The 7,531-nt window shown below is 50.7% G+C and overlaps 1 pseudogene; it reads right to left on the reverse strand.

Moving 5' to 3' along the window:
* Positions 1 to 4,906: 4,906 nt before the first annotated feature.
* LOC123045101 (uncharacterized) lies at positions 4,907 to 6,733 on the reverse strand (annotated as a pseudogene).
* Positions 6,734 to 7,531: the final 798 nt, after the last annotated feature.

Consider the following 7,531-nt stretch of genomic DNA (forward strand, 5'->3'; position numbering starts at 1 on the left):
TGACCCCCGCTTGAGCGCCCTCCCCCCCTTTCCGCGCTGCGTGGGCGAGCTCTGAGCGGGATTCGAGCGCCTCCCCCGCCCCTCCTTGCCGCGTGGGCGAGCGAGCGGGATCCGGGTGGGATCCTCTGCCTCCTCTGCCTGATCCGGTCGGGGCAGGTGGATCTGGTCGAAGGAGGGTGCTCCTCAGCTCCCAGGGCGCTCCTCCAGCTCCCTTGGCTCGCGCCGGCCCAAACCCCTCTCTGGCCGGCCACCACTCGGTCGGCTGCGTTCGATCCGCTTCTGCTTCGAGCGTGTTCTGCTCGATCCCCTCTGTGTTGACTCAAAACAAAAAGAGCAACAACAGCAGAGTGACTTCCTCATGTCCTCTTCAGGCTATGTCGCGGTTCCTCGGTGCTCGGTGATCTTCGATGGCACCAACTATGCCGAGTTTGTGGGCTTCATGCGCATCCATATGCGTGGACTCCTTCTGTGGGGAGTTCTTTCTGGCGAGGTCCCCTGCCCGCCATGCCCTGTTGCGCCAGTGGTCCCAATCCCACCGGTGCCGCCAGCCCTTGCTGCTGATGCTTCTCAGGCTGACCGGGATGCCGCCAAGGCTCTAGATGATGCTGCAGTTGATGCTTATGATCAGCAGGTGTCAGCATATTCTGATGCTCTTTCTGTCTACCGGGATGCTCTGTCTGCTTACACTCAGTGGTGCAATGATGATGCTCGAGTTGCTGCCGTTCTCACTGCGAGTGTCCTCCCTCAGTTTGCTTCGGAGTTCATGGGCCTCAGCACTGTTGCAGCAATGTGGTCCTATCTTTGTCAGCGCTATCAGCCCTCTGGTGATGCCCTCTACCTTTCTGTGGTGCGTCAGGAGCATGCTCTTCAGCAGGGTGACTCGTCTGTGGATGAGTTCTACTCGCAGTGCTCTGCCATCTGGCGTCAGCTTGACTCACTGCGGACAGTTGTTTGTGGCACTTGCCGTTGCTATCAGACTACGCGGTCTGACTTGGAGTTTCAGAGGGTTCATGAGTTCTTATCTCGCCTCCGATCTGAGTTTGAGCCTCGTCGTGCTCACCTGCTTGCTCGTGGTCGTGTTCCTATCTCAGAGGTGCTTGCCGAGCTTCGTACCGAGGAGACCCGTCTTCGCTCTGCAGGGTTACTTGTGGTTCCTTCAGTGTTGGCCGCCCGAGCTCCTGTGTCCTCTGCTCGCCTCACCGCTCCACCACTTCTGCCTACTCCTTCAGGGGGGGTGACTCGCTCTCCATATGCTGAGAAGAGTACGTCGCGCCGTGACACCTTCTGTGGTTATTGCTCTCGGTCAGGTCACCCAGAGTCTGACTGTCGCCAGAAGAAGCGAGACTAGAGGTGCTCCTCTTCCAGTGGCACTCCAGCGTCATCCTCGACTCCGTCACTCACTGACCAGGACATTGTACGCCTCAAGCGTCTACTTGCCTCCTCCGGCTCCTCGTCGACTGGTTCAGCTGCTGCTGTGACTGCATCCACTTCTCCACCACCGCAGGCCTCTACACAGTCAGGTACATCTTCGTGGGTTCTGGATTCCGGAGCCTCCTTCCATATGTCTTCTGATTCTTCTGTGCTGTCTTCCCTCTGACCTCTCGATTCACCTGTTAATGTTCTTACCGTCGATGGCACACCTCTTCCTGTTGCTAGTCGTGGTCTTCTTTCCACTCCATCCTTTTCTGTTCCTAGTGTTTTACATGTTCCTCGCCTTACCATGAATCTTTTTTCCGCTGCCCAACTCACTGATTCTGGTTGTCGTGTCATTCTTGATACCGACTCTTACTCCATTCAGGATCGTCGCACCAAGGCTTTGGTTGGTGCTGGCCCCCGACGCCGTGAGTCAGAGGGTCTTTGGGAGGTTGATTGGCTTTGTGTTCCTTCCGCTGCCACCACTTCTGCCAACTCCCATGCTCTTGCTGCCTCTTCGTCTGCGTCCTTCCAGCAGTGGCATCATCGTCTTGGTCACCTCTGTGGCTCTCGTTTGTCTTCTTTAGTTCGTCGGGGCCTCTTGGGGTCTGTATCTAGAGATGTCTCCTTGCATTGTAATGGTTGCAGACTTGGCAAACAGACTCAGTTACCTTATCCTACTAGTGAGTCTGTATCTCAGCGTCCTTTTGACTTAGTTCATTCTGATGTCTGGAGTCCTGCTCCCTTTGATTCGAAAGGTGGTCATTGCTACTATGTTTTGTTTATTGATGATTTTTCTCGCTATACTTGGCTCTACTTCATGAAATCTCGTAGCGAGGTGCTCCCTATATACAAACGATTTGCTGCCATGGTTCACACCCAGTTCTCCACGCCCATTGGTACCTTTCGTGCTGACTCCGCTGGCAAGTATATCTCTCAGCTGTTGCGTGGTTTTCTCGCGGAACAGGGTACTCTCGCCCAGTTCTCATGTCCTGGTGCTCATGCTCAGAATGGCGTTGCCGAACGTAAGCATCGTCATTTGCTTGAGACGGCTCGTGCGCTAATGATTGCTGCTTCCCTTCCTCCCCATTTTTGGGCTGAGGCTGTTTCCGCATCCACCTATCTCATCAACATTCAGTCATCGACTGCTCTGCAGGGTGGTATTCCTCTGGAGTGTCTCTCTGGTCGCTCTCCTGACTACTCAGCTCTCCGTATGTTTGGGTGTGTGTGCTATGTTCTTCTTGCCCCCCGAGAACGCACCAAACTGACTACTCAGTCGATTGAGTGTTTTTCCTTGGCTACAGTGATGAGCACAAGGGCTATCGATGTTGGGATCCTGTGGGCCGTCGCTTGCGCATCTCGCGTGATGTGACTTTTGACGAGTCTCGTTCTTACTACCCACGTCCTTCTTCCTCGAGTTTCTCTGTGGACGACCTTTCTTTCCTTCTCCTTCCCGATACACCCTGCTATGTGCCTCATATGTCACCTCTTCCTCTGGCACCTCTCATTCCTTCTCATTCACCACCGACCCCATCTTCTCCATCCTCCTCCTCTACCTCTCCATCATCATCTCCAGTCCGTCGCCCTCTCTCACCGTTCCCTCTCCACTATACTCGTCGCCCTCATACTGAGGATGTCTCCCCTGATGAGACTTCCACCTCTGGTGCTCCTCCCCTCGCGTCTTCCCCGGTTCACAATCTCCGTGCTCGGCCTCGCCCCCCGCCTGATCGCTACTCCCCTGATCGGTACGGTCTCTCTACTATTGCTGAGCCCACTTCCTATCGGACTGCAATGACTCAGCCTGAATGGCAGCTTGTGATGGCCGAAGAGCTTGCTGCCCTTGAGCGCTCTGGCACATGGGATCTGGTCCCCCTCCCTTCCGGTGTTCGTCCCATCACCTGCAAGTGGGTCTACAAGATTAAGACTCGCTCTGATGGTTCTCTTGAGCACTACAAAGCTCGTCTTGTGGCCCGTGGTTTCCAGCAAGAGCAGGGACACGATTATGATGAGACATTCGCTCCTGTGGCCCACATGACCACTGTCCGCACTCTCCTTGTTGTGGCTTCTGTTCGTCAGTGGTCTATCTCTCAACTTGATGTCCAGAACGCCTTTCTCAATGGTGAGTTGCGTGAAGAGGTTTATATGCAGCCACCACCGGGGTACTATGCTCCTGATGGTCTGGTCTGTAGGCTTCGCCGCTCCCTCTATGGTCTTAAACAGGCCCCTCGTGCCTGGTTTGAGCGCTTCGCCTCTGTGCTTACTGCCGCTGGTTTCTTGCCCAGTGACCATGACCCAGCGTTGTTTGTCCACACGTCTCCTCGTGGTCGGACTCTTCTCCTTCTCTATGTTGATGACATGATCATTACTGGTGACGACTCTGAGTACATTGCCTTTGTTAAGGCTCGCCTTCGAGACCAGTTCCTCATGACTGATCTTGGTCCTCTTCGCTATTTTCTTGGGATTGAGATCTCCTCGACCTCTGATGGCTTCTACATCTCTCAAGAAAAATATATTCAGGATCTTCTTGCTCGCGCTGCTCTTGGTGATGAGCGCACAGTTGTGACTCCTATGGAGCTCAACGTTCAGCTTCGTGCCTCTGATGGTGACCCTCTTCCTAATCCCACTCGCTATCGTCACCTCGTTGGCAGCCTTGTCTATCTGGCTGTTACACGCCCTGACATCTCCTATCCTGTCCACATCCTGAGTCAGTTTGTTTCAGCCCCCACCTCTGTCCACTATAGTCACCTCCTCCGTGTTCTACGATATCTTCGTGGCACGATCTCTCAGCGCCTGTTTTTTCCTCGCTCCAGCTCTCTTGAGCTCCAGGCCTACTCTGATGCTACCTGGGCTAGTGATCCCTCTGATCGACGCTCGCTGTCTGCTTACTGTGTCTTTCTTGGTGGCTCTCTTATTGCCTGGAAGACAAATAAGCAGACTGTCGTTTCTCGCTCGAGTACAGAGGCTGAGTTGCGAGCCATGGCTATGTTGACGGCTGAGGTGATCTGGTTACGGTGGTTACTTGAGGATTTTGGTGTGTCTGCTACTACCTCAACTCCTCTACTGTCCGACAGCACCGGTGCTATCAATATTGCGCGTGACCCGGTGAAGCATGAGCTCACCAAGCACATCGGTGTGGATGCCCACTTTGTGCGTGCTGCTGTGCAGGATCAGACTCTCGCTCTTCACTATGTGCCCTCGGAGTTACAGTTGGCTGACTTCTTCACGAAGGCACAGACTCGAGCTCAGCATGGGTTTTTCCTCTCCAAACTCAGTGTTGTTGATCCACCATGAGTTTGAGGGGGGGTATTAGATGTGTATGTGTATAGTTCATTGTGTACATCCCCATTGTATAAGGGACTTTTCTGCACTTTACCACATCTGTATATGTATTGGCCATTGGCCCTCAGTAAAGCTTAGTTGCTCATTCCTAACAGACACAACGTAGATGCTCTGCAAAGACATTTGCCATGGAATAAGATATAGCCCAGGCAGGTAGCGGGAAAAAGGAGGATAATCGTAGCATAAGCTCCATGTTTAATATTTGCATTTATTCTAAGTTACCAGCTGCTGTGTCAATTAGCAGAGCTGAGACGATCCAAAGATAACTCTAGCATGACAGCATTTCTCTTCTCCTTTCAGAAGAATAAAACTTCATTCAACACCAAATCCCTTCTCTTGTAGTTCATGTGCAACCTCATTCCTCATTCGGAACCAGAGGTTTTGTGCCTCCTGGTCGAACTTTTTCGACTGCAGTTGCTTCTGCATGTTATCAGAGTCCACATTTGTATCCGCAAACCTTTGGGCCCGATCGTGGTACCTAGAGCACCCTCACTTTTTATGAACTCCTCAACTGCCTCTTCATCACCAGGGTAGGGAAACTCCCTGTGCTCATAAAGATGTGCCATCTCTTTTTCTTCCTGGAAAATATTGAAGATAGTTTTTAGAAAACTATAAACTGGAAGGGCATGAATCAATGGAAGAGTGAACATTAGCAAATAGACGTTATTTATCACGGTCTTGTAGAAGAGATATTCACCTTAAGTGATTGTTGTATATAATCATATTTGTCCAAGAGATAATTTTGGTGTCACATAAGATGTATAATCCAGTGCATCATAGAAGTTCCTTTTCATCATAACTTCATGTTTGAGTGTTGAAGGTGGCATATATAAGGAGAACTCGTCGAATGATAAACAATGACCAGAATATACTGTTTCAGTAAAACCTGAGGCATGTGCAAGATTTGAAGATACAATCAATGCTTGGTCAACCCCACAAAAAGCTGTATGAATCGCATCCCATCAAGAAAACGGCATGCTTCTTGTTAATTGCGTAGCCAAAATTGCTACTTAGTTGATGCAGTGATGGACGGATGTCATACAGCCGTCCTTTTTGGAAAAAGAAGTTATGGACACACAAGGAAGCTGTGGAATGGAGAGAACCTGGATTAACTTATGTCTTACTGTAAGACACAGTGTGGAACGCATTGAAATTATCTATTGGCAGTTCTGAACCATAGTTCCAAAAAATGAGCATTCAGGTAGATGAACTTCATTGTACTCTGATAGAATCTTGTACTAGTGAAACAAAAGGTGGCACCAATTCATTTCTGCCTAAACTAACAAGGGTAACCAGCCATAGTACCTACCTTGGGGCGTGGCTTGAGCGTCCGCCAACCAAGCGGCGACGTGTCATTCCAGAGCCATGCTGCGCCGAGAAGCGCGTAGGTGCAGAGCATGCCCTTGCCCATCTGCTTAAAGAAGTAGGCATCCCTCTTGTCGAACCCCATCCTCCTGATCCCCCAAAGCAACAAGAACAGAGACGACATCAACGGTTAATCCGTGCGGAGAGGGAGAGCCAGGTATGAGATGCTCGTGCCCGCTTACCTGAGGAGCGGACGGGCCTGAGGGAAGCTGCGCAGCATCGCGTCACCTGCGGGACATATGTAGGAGGAAAGTGAAGACAAGAGGGTTTTAGTCACTGCGGCATTTCGTCGAACAGGTAGGCGTATGTCTGCCGGTGAAGCGATTTGAATCACTGTAATTAACAGAACTAATGTCGTTTTACTCATAGACTGAGACAGTAGTACTACTAGAATAGAAGAGGAAATAAGTTAGGAAGGATAATTCACCTAGCATACGGTATTGGAGATGGAAATGCTAGGGTTAGAGGGAGAGCAAAGGAGAGAGAAGCAGCTCACAAGGGCCCGCGAGTCCGTGACCAGGATGCGATCGGGAGGGCTGCCTCACGGGCCCGCAAGATTGGGTGGTCTTGTGTAACGTGAGGCTTACCTTCGCGTCTTCTTTTTGGGATTCCCTGTTTAGAGCATCTCCACTCCACAACTCCGCTTCCGAAGTTGATGAAGTTATAGTTGAAAATTATGGAGCAGCTATTTTCTGACTCCGCAGCTTCTAGAATTTTGTGGAGTTGGTGGAATTCCGAACAGGTCCTTATAGTTGTACAGTAAATATACTAAAGTAACAAAACTTATATACAAGTGCATAGACCATCTAGTGATGACTAAGGTGGTGTTTGGTTCTCTAGTGCTAGTACTTTTTCTAGTTCCTGAGACTTTTTGGAAAAGACTCTCAAGGAGGTGCTTCTAAAGACTTTTAGCAAAAAGTCTTAAAAAAGTCCCACCATGTTTGGTTTGCTAGGGACTTTTTCTAGTCCCAACACAAAAAAGTCCCTAGAACCAAACACCCCCTAAATATTGAAGCGAGTCGAAGATATGCCGCTGTCATCACCCCTTCCTCGCCATAGCCGGACAAAACCTGTTGTGAAGTCGTCGTGCTACACCATCCGTCTAATGAAGAAAAGCATGGATCAAAAGGATCAAACATGTAGACACATGACTGAAGACTGGATCCAAACAGATCCATGGAAGATCAGCACCAATCGAATTTCACGAGATCCGACAAACACACACCGCCACACGCCCTCTGACGATGCTAGACGCACCATCGAGACGGGGATTGGACGTTGGAGATATTGGGACATTCTCACCGCCACACAACCCTTATTGAGACGCTGAACCAACAAGACCGGGAGTTGTGTCCCTCCCGCACGGCGATGGGTTGGAGGTCCTTCGCATCTCCATGACTCAAAGGACATCGGA

Source organism: Triticum aestivum, chromosome 1A, assembly GCF_018294505.1.
Source record: "Triticum aestivum cultivar Chinese Spring chromosome 1A, IWGSC CS RefSeq v2.1, whole genome shotgun sequence".
Lineage (NCBI taxonomy): Eukaryota > Viridiplantae > Streptophyta > Magnoliopsida > Poales > Poaceae > Triticum > Triticum aestivum.